General features: G+C 36.4%; 1 long non-coding RNA gene across 2 annotated transcripts in view; it reads left to right on the top strand.

Moving 5' to 3' along the window:
- The window catches only part of LOC125610510, a 38,366-nt gene extending 26,957 nt beyond the window's left edge, over positions 1-11,409 (top strand). For both annotated transcript variants that reach the window (XR_007340501.1, XR_007340500.1), the window contains exons 4-6: positions 4,489-4,690; positions 7,038-7,135; positions 10,671-11,409. This is a non-coding gene — a long non-coding RNA (uncharacterized LOC125610510). The remainder of the gene's footprint in view (positions 1-4,488; positions 4,691-7,037; positions 7,136-10,670) is intronic.
- The last annotated feature ends 383 nt before the right edge of the window (positions 11,410-11,792 follow it).

Genomic DNA, 11,792 nt, shown 5'->3' with positions numbered 1-11,792 from the left:
AAGGGAAATTGCATGGAAATGGAAGGAGACCCTCAGAGTTATACAAAAGTAGATACAAGAGGAAGTGAGGGGAAAGGGAAAAATAATACAAGGGGGACAAATGAATGTCAGTAGAGGGGGCAGAGAGAGAAGAGGCGAGGGGAGGGGAGGGGAGGGGGGATAGTAGAGGATAGGAAAGGCAGCAGAACACAACAGACACTAGTATGGCAATATGTAAATCAATGGATGTGTAACTGATGTGATTCTGCAATCTGTATATGGGGTAAAAATGGGAGCTCATAACCCACTTGAATCAAAGTGTGAAATATGATATATCAAGAACTATGTAATGTTTTGAACAGCCAACAATAAAAAATTAAAAAAAAATAATGATTGTCTTATAGGATATATCTGATAAGTTAAGCAAATTGATTTATTCCCTTGGTAATCATTACCTAATATAGCTATGTATTTTCACTAAATATATTACTAGATAGGATTTACTAGATATATTATTAGATAAGATTTCTCTTTTTCACCTTTCTATCCCACCTGGTGACATCACACAGAGTAGGCTCCACATAGACACCTGCTACCTGAGTGAATGAATGTATGGAATGAGGCTGGAAAGATAAGGTCCACCTTGCACAGTGAAATCAGTGGTACTAGACTGAGACTTGCTTCTTTTCCTGAGGCTGATTGCCAAGATGTTTAAGAACTAAAGTCTGGTGGTGGCTGTCCCAGATCCAGCAGTAGAGGTGGGAGAAAGATGGAAATAGTTACAAAAACTCTTGAATAATCCTCTTGTTGGAGGATCAAAACATATTTGCAATAGGAAAATACCATCCAGTGACCCCAAATAAGATGGTTGTATGTATCATACCAATATTTTATTGAAAGTGTCTTATTCTTTTTTTCTTAGATTATTGCAGGCTGGATAAAAAATTTATTTCAAAAACTGGGTCCAAAATTTGCATTGTAAATCCTTGACTTCCTGCAAACATTAATTGAATGCCAAGTAGTAACTCTGGAGCACTCATTTACCAGGTCAAGAGAATGCCATTTGGAAAAATTACTGAACTCTGGTAATATGTTAATGTTTTCAAATAAATGCAATCTCTCTTTTTATAAGCCATAAATAAAATACCAGTTCATTTTCAAGCATTACATTCATTTAATAATCCAAATGTGATGCTTTAAAATTAACATAAATGTTACTCCTTTCTTAAATTGTCAATACTGTCAAATTCTAGGATTACTGTCCCCCAACAGCATGGGAACATGGGAACATGGGACAGCATGGGAAGTGCCTGAGCCCTGAGAAAAGTGGAACCCAGATCCTGATTAGGGTAGAAGCCTCAACCCAAAGTCTAAAGCCAAAGCAAACTTGGCCCCTTAGTTGGGTCTCCTAATGGAGATAAATTTATCTCATGTCAAGAATTTTATTGAATCAGATTATTTCCCTATACCCTGTGTATTAGTCTCTTGTTGCCCCTCTATCATATTGCCACAGATTTAGTGGCTTAAATTAACACAACTCTATTCCATACAGTTTGGGAGAGAGAGGTATGAAGTAAGTATTCTGGGGTTAAATTAAAATGCTATCAGGGCTGGGTTCCTCCTGGAAGCTCTAGAGGAGAACCTCTTCCACTTCTAGAGGCTCCTGAAAAAATTTTCTGGTTCCTGGATACATCACTCCAATCTATGCTTCTGTGGTCACATGGCTTTCTCTGCCACTTACCAGTCAAAATCCTTTCTACCTCCTTCTCATATGACATTTGTGATAATATTTGGGCTTTGCCTGGATGATCCAGAATAATCTCCTTTTCTCAAAACCTGTACATTTTACCACTTCTGCAAAGTCCCTTCGCTGTCTAATGTGACATTCACTGAATCCAGGGTTTGGGACATGGGTACTACTGGGTGCCATTATTCAGCTCACCACATCTTGTCTTTCCAAAGCTCTTCTTTATTCAGACTATCATATTGATTTTTTAAAAGCAAATAATAAATGAGTTTCCCAGAAAGAAATTTTCAAAAGACTGGGGAATGGAAGACAAAGTGGGAAGTTTCTGATTTTACCTCTAAATTGTAGCCTATGTAGTTTATTTACCACCAGTGCCTATTGTCCCTGCCATTGTGTATGCTTGTGTTTGCTTCTTCTGTATCTAAATCCAAATGGCATATGTCTACCAATATAATTTTGGGGTAGGTGAACTGTCACAGGACTCACTTCATCTTTTAAAAAAATGGATCCATTGGCACCTAATGGATTAATCAAGTATGATTCTTCCACCATAATATCCATCATCACAATGTGATCTCATGGCATCAGGGTCACACTGTAAACCTAGTAAATTAGTGTTCAAAGTAGAATTGATTCTCAGTGTGCTTGAAATTAGAAATGGAAAATTCATCTCCACCTTCCCCAATTACTATATCTTTTCTTATGACTCTGGATAGAGAATGGTTTAAAACTTAATTCTGATGGTCCTTAATTTTATGAGTTACACTAAAGCCCCTGAGAGTCATTGAATTTTATGGAGTTCAATGCTAATATCCAAATGCATTCCCTCTGAAATATATTTTTGCCTTCTATTATAGTGCTCGCACTTCCATTTTAACACATATTTTCTTAGTGCTTATGGTAATTTCAGTGCTTATCTTGAAAATTGGCGTATCATTGTTATTGTTATTATTATTGTTATTATTATTATTTTGAATTGACCAAGTTGAATGCCTCATTCTCCAGGGATTGATGTCAGAATTATATAATACAAGAACAATGGGTGAATGTTGTTCATTTTAAATGTGAAATTATAAATCAATTACAGTGGTGGCTAAAACCCGTTCATGACATGCCACAATTTACTTCCAATGACATTTAAACCTATCTCACATGCTGAACAATCTGTAATAAATTATGATTTTTTTTTTGCTTCTGAAATGAAGCTATAATTATGACAGTTGAATTCTTGTTCTGGGAAATAAGGTGGCATTTAATTCCTTGAGAACAAATGACACTCACAAAAGAACAGTTAATTATTCTCAGCTGCAAAGGAAGGGAGGAGGGGAGAGAAAAATTATGAAAAAGAACATGGTAACACTTTATGTGAAGTATCTATTAACTAATCCTTAACTAAGGCTGAACTACAATTGAACTTCTGGGGTTGTCCTGAGCCCCGGGTAACACCTTTTATAATTTCAGTTCTCAATAAAATCCAAACTAGGAGGAATTAGTAACCGGAAACATTCTCTATTCTTCGAATCTGATAACACAAATGTTCTCACAACCAGCTTTTGGTTCCAAGAAAACAGATTGACACTCTAACCCAGTTGAATCAGACCCAGGAGGGTATCACAGTGTTAGTTTTCCATGACTGCCGTCCTAATTTGGGTCTCTAACTGCCACAGTCATCGGATCCATATTGCAAATAAAGGCAAGGAAAACAGTGTGCCCCCGGAATTTGTTGTTGTTGTTTGTTTCTGCTTTAAACAGCAGCGATGCTTCCATTGGCTTTTCTGTGATAGCCCTTTCCTGTTCATTCTGGCAAGAAGCCCTGATGCAATAGAATATGCCAGCAAACAGTAGGCCACTCCTCAGAGCCAGCCCTGACACCATCAGCTGCATGTTAGCAGCCTGCTATTAGAGACGCCTCTTTCTTTGACTTCCCTTTCTTCCTTGGGAGGAACAGATACTCTAGAGAAGGGCCCTGCTGAGTGGAATTCCCCATTTTGACTGCAATTAGGGATTGTGACTTGATTGATTTGGGGGCTCTCTGAAATGTAGCAGGATCAACACAGTTGCGCACAAAACAAGGCATAATCCACTGGGTTAAATTAACGTTAAATCAGAGATGATTGGATTAATTGCTATTACATTTTATCTTCTGTGCACATGTGCTGTTGGCAGGCTTTCAGAGCCTTTTTAAAATTAGCTTAGAACTGGATGGAAATGGTACAGGTGCAAATGATTTGTGTACTGGGTCTTTCGAGTACGCAGAGGGCTCATAAGAAGGTGCATTTTTTTGGTCCAAATCGTATTTTGGATGTGATTTACAAAAAAACTGCACCGAGAATAAACTTGGCATCAAACTGTATAGAAGCTTTCGATGTGTTAAATGGCAAAAGGACTCTGTTGGCTAGAAGATGATTTGGAAAATGGATCTCCTTTAAATTGGTGGCCTTGGCACTGTCCCCCTGTTCAGTTTGCTTCCCTGACATGATTTTCTGCCCCAGTGGGAGTCTTTAGGGTCCTGGACACGGATGCAGCAGAACGCTTAGCGTGGCATCGAATCCCCAAGCATATCCTTCCAAAGCTGCACCCCTTCCACCATTCTAAAGGTAAACTCTTCATATGATCATCGTTAACAGGATCAATCTGCTTAAAGGAAATCATGTGAATTATGGGATTGAATCCTCCGTGGAGTGATCCGATCAGGGACACAAAGCAAAGATAATCAAAGGCTGATTTTTTTTTTTTTTTTTATGTTCTCATTTCCTCATCAGCCAGGGGCTCAGGCCCTCTGTGGGGCTGGCTGTGCACAAACCTCTCAAGGCTCCGGGACACCTGGCGATGTTTCTGTGCTTTAGGAAGCTGGGAATCAGCAACACCTTTTGAAGACAAGTGTGCACACACTATAAATAGGTGTCATGGAGGAGACAAAGACTTCATTCTGGTGATGATCATTGGATCAATACACATAAACTGGTAAAAATATAGTGATTTCTTCTCTGCGGCCCTTTAAACTTTGCCTTCAATATCAGGCTCAGGAGAGCAGGCCCTGAATATCATTAGCAATGTAAGAGTGTGCCTTTTTCTCTACATCCTTCACAACACTTATTGTTGCTTATATTCTTAATAACTGCCATTGTGACTGGGGTGAGATGAAATCTTAGAGTAGTTTTTCTACTTATTTTTAAACACAAATGAAATGATCACATTCTGTGCGCACTATTCTACAACTCATCTGATTGTATGTATATCACACACATATATTGGTGATTCTCTAATATTGGGGAGCATAAAGATTCCTTGTTTTAAGTTTCCATAGAATTTTTGGGTGTTCAATAATTCATGTTGCTATCTCAAATAATGCTCAAACCTGATTTTCAATAAGCTTGAATCTAATTTTTAATAAGCTTGGACCTATTTTTTAATAAGCTTGAAGCTAATTTTTAATATATTTACACATTAATTATATATAAAGAATGAAATCCCTAGAAATAAAGTTTCTGGTTTAAGGATGTTATTTAAAAATTTTAGCTTCTTTTTATATCAAGTAAACACATGTAAGAAAGAGACACAAAGCATACTGTGTTTTAATGAATCATCACAAAGGGACACCTGTGTCACCATGGCTCGGTGGAGAGACTGTTGCCAACAACATCTCACAGGGCCCTTTCCTGAGCTTTTCCAAATTTCACCTGCTTCTCTCCTTTACTCCTTAACTTTGATATCATCATTTTATTTTTCTTGATTTTGAACTTTTATAATTGGTTTACATGGTGCATGATTTTTGTGTTTGGCTTCTTTTTTAAAATTTTACTCTAATGAGTTATACAAGACAGTAGAATGTACTTTGACACATCATACATAAATGGACTATAAGTTCTTATTCTTCTGGTTGTAAGTGATGGAGAACCACACTGGTAGTATAGTCATATATGTACATAGGATAATATCTGATTCATTCCACTATCCTTCATACCCCCACACCTCCACACCTCCCCTCACTCCCCTCTGCCTAATCCAAAGTACTTCTATTCTTCGCTAGCCCCCACCCCATACTGTGAATTACCACTCACATATCAGAGAGAACATTCAGTCTTTGGTTTCATGGGATTGGCCTTTTTCACTTGCCATGATATTCTCCAGCTGTATCCCCAAATGCCATGATTTCATTCTTCCTTAAGGCTGAATAATATTCCATTGTGTATATATACCACATTTTATTTATCCATTTACCTAGACTGGTTCCATAGTTTAGCTATTATGAAATGAGCTGCTATAAACACTGATGTGGCTGTAGTATGATGATTTTAAGTCCTTTGGGTATAACCCAAGGAGTGGAATAACTGGGTAAAATGGTGGTTCCATTTCAAGTTTTCTGAGGAATCCCCATACTGCTTTCCAGAGTGGTTGCACCAATTTACAGTCCCCCACATCCTCATCAACATTTATTGTTGCTTGTATTCTTGATAATTGCCATTCTGACTAGAGTGAGAAGAAATCTCAGGGTAGTTTTAATTTGCATTTCTCTAATTGCTAGTGACGTTGAACATTTTTTCATATATTTGTTGATTGATTGTATTTCTTTTTTTGTGAAGTGTCTATTTAGTTCCTTAGCCCATTTATTGATAGGGTTATTGGTTTTTTGGGCATTAAGTTTTTTGTATTCTTTGTATATATGTTTGGCTTCTTCTTCTCTGTTGTGTTTGTAGGGTTGAAAATACTGTTCCATGAAACTGTAGTTGGGCCATTTTCAGTGGTGTATATTATTACATTGAATAAAAGTACCACAATTCATTCATCCAATGCTGCTGAGCATTTGAGTTATTCACAAATATTTTGAATAATGTTGCTATGCACACACTCCTATTGGGTATATACCCAAGGAGTGAAATTATTGGGTCGTAGTTCTATGCATGTTCAATTTTAATATGTAATTTATATTTTTACCATGTATAAGAATTCCTATTGCTTTGCATTCACATAAATAGTTGGTAATATCACTCTTTTTTTGGTCTCATTTAGGTATTATGACAATTGCTTATTAGCATATCATTGCAGTTTTAATTCAGATTTTCCTGGTTACTGAAGAAGTTGAATGTATTTCTTTATTTAGATATCCTCCTTGTGAGGTGCCTGTTGAGGTCTTTTGCCCATTTTTGTAAGAACTGTAAGAACTATAAGTGTTTTATGTATCCTGAACAGAATCCCTTTGTTGGTTTTATAGGTATCACAACAATTTTAATTCCAATATATCATTTGCACTTTCATGTTATTAATTATTATTATTATTATTATTATTATTATTATTATTATTATTATTTAGTGAGGCAGGATCTTCCTACATACCCCAGACTGGTCTCAAACTCATGGGCTCCAGTGATCTTCCCTCCTTAGCCTCCTGAGTGCTGGCATTGCAGGCAGGTACCATACCTCTTAGCTCCTCTCACATTCTTAATCTTAACTTTAGGAAAAAGTTGAGATTTAAGGTAATACAATTTACATACTTTATTTTTATGGTTTTTATGTTTTTCTCATGGCATGTGTGTTGCTTAAGTAATGTTTCCTTATCTCAGTGTAATGGAGATATTATCCTATATTCTATTCTAAAATGTCGTCATTTGCCTTGTGTACATGGAGTTTAACATTGTGTGTGGTGTGAGGTAGGAGTCCAGTTTTCTTTTATTTTCTAGGGACATCCAACTGATTTAGCACCATTTATTGAAAGATAAAAAAAAATCCTTTTACTTTTGAATTGCAATCTTATACTGTCCTAAGTCAAGTGTGACTATATTTTTGGTTCTGCCTTTGGATTTTCTATTTTATTCCATTGGTCTAGCTGTCCAATCTTGCAATGGTATTCCAATCTATTAGAGCAGCTTTATAAGATGTTTTTCTATATAGTGGAACAAATTATCTCACCTTGTTCTTCAAGAAGCTTGCTTATTCTTTGCCACCTTGCATTTCCATATAAGTTTAGAGTAGGCTTTGTCGATTTCTTCATCAATAAATGTTGGGGGCTTTTATTATGGTTTCTGTGAATCTTTAGAAAGTCTGAGGGAGAACTGACAATTGTAATCCTGAGTTTTGCAATTTATGTGTTTGTTGGAATCCTGTTTATTAGTGAGATTGATTCATAATTTTTCTTTCTTAGAATGATTTTGTCAGGTTTTGGCCTCAAGATTACATAGTCTCATAAAAAATGTACATACACACACACACACATATACACACATTCTCTGAAGAGTTTGTGTAGAATTGTATCTACTATTTCACCAGTAACTGGATTTGAAGTTTTCTTGGTAGAAAGTTTTTTATTTACAAATTTTATTATAGGACTATTCTAGTTTTTCTATTTCTACTTAGTATTTTTTTTAAGGATTTGTGCCTTTTGTTACATTTTCAACAATATCTTAATATCTTTTTTTCACAACATCTTCTTATAATCTTTTTAGTGTGTTGTGATATTCCCCATTTCATACCTAATATTAGTTAATTATGCTTTGTCTTTTGATCCATCTCATGGGAGGATTATCAAATTTATTGATTTTTGCAAAGAAGCACATTTTGGGCTTGTCAGACTCTCCATGGCTTCTATTTTATTAATTTCTATTCTTTTCTTTCTATTTCCTTCTTTTTACTTCACTTAGGTCTATTTTGCTGCTGTATTTCCAACTTTGTGAGGTGGGCACTTAGCTAATCGATTTTCCATGTTTCTTCTTTTATAATGGATACTGTACGTTTCCCCTCTCAGAAAAGGACTAGCCACATCCTAGAGTATTTTGACTATGGTTAGTCAATCAAAATAAGAAGTGTATATATTAATTTGTACAGATAGGAAGACTTTCTAGTTATCTCTTTTGTTAGTGACTTTACGCTTAATATGACCATGGTCAGAGAGCATATTTTGATGACTTAAATCCTTTGAAATCTGTTGAGCTTTCCTTGATGGCTCAGTATATGGTTGATTTTTGTCGATACTCAGTGCTTGAAAGGAATGTGCCTTCTGTAGTTGTTGGGTACTGTTTGCCACAAGTCAATTAGCTTAAGTCTATTAATCATGTTGTTCAACTCTTCCAACTGTTTACTGATCTTTTCTGTACTTCCGTCATATATGAGGAGAGCTTGTTTATGTCTTTCACTATTATTGGTTTTTCTATTTCTCCTTGCAGTTCTGCCAGTGTTTGCTCTCTGTATTTTAGGGACATGGTATTGAGTAAGTGCACATTAAAAATGAATTACAGTAGACTGACCCTTCTAATGAAATGTCTTGTCTCTGGTTTGGCTCTTTGTCTGGCTATCTGGTTAATAATGTGCTTTGTCTCTGATTATGCTTTGTGTCCACCTTGCCTGATATTGGTATAGTTAAGCAGCATGTGGGGTCATTAATGTTGGTTTGCTGAACCTTTTTCCATCCTTTTATTTTCAACTTTTTGTTTCCTTATTTTGAAATGTGTTATTTATAACCACCAAGTGGTATGTTTGGAGAGTTGAATCTATCATCTTTGTCTTTTAATAGGAGCATATCATATATATCCTGGGAATTGTTATGGGTTGAAATCTCCCATTTTATATTTGTTTTCAGTTTACCTAATCTGCTTTATGTTCCTCTATTTTTTCTTTCTTATCCACTTCTTTGGTTGATTATTTCTTAATACCTTGTTTCCTTGTCCTCCCTCAATGTCAGTTTTGTGTAATGACTGGTATGTTCCCAGGCCAGGCAGGAGGCCCATGTGGTTTGAGTTAGGTGAGTTTGGGAGACTAGTAGTCGATGATGTCAGAAGGACCGCAAGGTTTTACAATGCAGTGGCAAAGTGTGAGCACGGTAATGTCGCCAGGACCTTGTAAAAGTATTTGGCATATTATTATAGCATAAAACCCAATTTAAGAGAAGCTATGGTAGTTGAATGTAAAATGCAACTTTTTTCCTTTTTGCTTACATTTTTAGAGGGTTTAAGAAAGGCCAAGCATTGTATTAAGCATCTTACATGCAAGATTTTATCTGTTAGTCAATACTTAAGAATATGGTAAGTTTTACACAGGTGAATTAATTTACCCAAATCCACAGCTTGTAAGTAACAAAGCTATCTGTCAGGTCCAATATGGTTTCATAACCACAATTCCGTATTTCTCTGACTCTCCTTTTTATCTAATGACAGAAAATTTACCAGTTCATCTGGAGAGATCTAGCTTCGAACTCTGTGGATTGGCTAGTTTAATTCCTCTTTTTTCATTAACATACGGTGCCAGAAAAAGATTTCAAGACACCTTGTTTGTTTACCCTGTGAATCACTAATTGTTCTGTTTTACTTCAAATAGGCGACATGCCTAATTCTGAGCCATTGCTTTAGAAATATCTATGGCAAGACCACAAGCTGTTGAAGGACATCGTGGGTGGACTGATACAAATTACTGAAAAAAAAAAAAAGAAAAAAGAAAACACATATGAATTATTTTAATCTAATACAAAATCTTTTGTCTATATCAGAGTAACTATTATGCTGCTTTTTCATTTATATAAGATAAAAGAATTAAATGGGTAGACTCTGCAAGAAAAACTTATATTTAAAGTAATCCAATGTTACACTTGTAATGTCACAAGTAAATAGCATCCATTTTCTTTAGTTTATCACCTTTATATTCGTGCTGATTAATCCTTTGCAGAAGGAGGGATGTTAGCTAACCCAATTCCTGTAGAACAATCAGGAGGTTAGGTAATTCATTTTAGTTTGTACACAATTTGGCTAGAAAGCTGAAGATTTATTGATGCAATGTAAAATATTAGCTGGCAGGTAAAAATAAGCCTGTTAATGAATGTGATTAGAACAGCAGCTGGAATGAATTGCAGTGTTTGCAACATCAATGGAATTAATAGACCTTAAAATATTCAGGGAATCAATTAAAAGACTTCTTCAGTATTCAAAAAAATGTGTGTTCATGTGCTTAATTTTAAAATGAGCACCGGGAGAAGAAATGGCCAAACCTTCTGTTGGAAAAGCATTTAAAGATTCCAAGGGCGTCTGGCTGTTCCTGGGCCCAGCCAACTACAGCAGGAAACCCTGGTGCGCAGAACGGCAGGCAGGCATCTTGGATCACAGGCTGCAGACGGCTTCCAGGAATTAAACAAGAGGAACACGTGAGAGCAATTGCAATGGGTGTCCTGGCCACAAGTCCCCAAGGATCACAACCTCGTTAACCTTAAGGGAGATCACAGCTACCCACCAGGATGAAAGAATTAAAAAAAAGTGATCATTTCCAAAGTGTGTTCTTCTCTAATGGTCACCCCAAAGACCTTGAAAAGTTTCAAGCCTGAAGTTTTGAGCTGAATCGTCTAGTATAAAAAGTCCTTGGGAGGAATTAATTGGACAGCATAATGTATAAGCTACAGAACATAGATGTTATCTGGTAGTCCCAAAACTAGATTAATTAACCTCCACTCCCCCCACTAACAAACAAATTAAACAGTCTTTATAAAGCCAGGCCTTTGTGCTTTCACCTCTAGAAAAGAGCCCAGAGAAGCATCTATTGTCTTCATAATTGTTCTCTATGCAAAAATTGAAGTTTTCTCTTCTAATCAATTGAAAATAGAAGCATGAAATAATAAAGCTGCAGAGATTATTTAGTGGATGCTGTGCTTCTCTAGAACACTTGTTTTGTTTTATTTTATTTTTGGGTACCAGGGATTAAAATAAGGGGTAGTTGACCAATGAGCCACATCTCCAGCACTATTATGTATTTTATTTAGAGACAGGGTCTCACTGAGTTGCTTAGGGCCTTGCTCTGTCTGAGGCTGGCTTTGAACATACGATCTTCCTGCCTCTGCCTCCCAAGCCACTGGGATTATAGGCATGAACCACCACATCTAGCTTAAACACCTGTTTTAATTTGGGGAATAGGTTTATGTCCTATTTCATGTCTAAGTCCAAAGGAGCATGCTTGTTCCCAGGTTAACTGTATCCTATACAATCTTGTCACTTTCTTCTCATCCTATCAATAGGAAGCCGGGCAGGGTCAGAGATCCTGCCGTCAAAACTACAGGTTTTTGTGAGGAAAATTTCTGAACCTGTAAGGCTTCCTACAG

This window comes from Marmota marmota, unplaced genomic scaffold, assembly GCF_001458135.2.
Source record: "Marmota marmota marmota unplaced genomic scaffold, marMar, whole genome shotgun sequence".
Taxonomy (NCBI): Eukaryota; Metazoa; Chordata; class Mammalia; order Rodentia; family Sciuridae; genus Marmota; species Marmota marmota.
The sequence above is the reverse complement of the archived record's forward strand: the minus strand, read 5'-3'. Positions and strand labels throughout refer to the sequence as shown.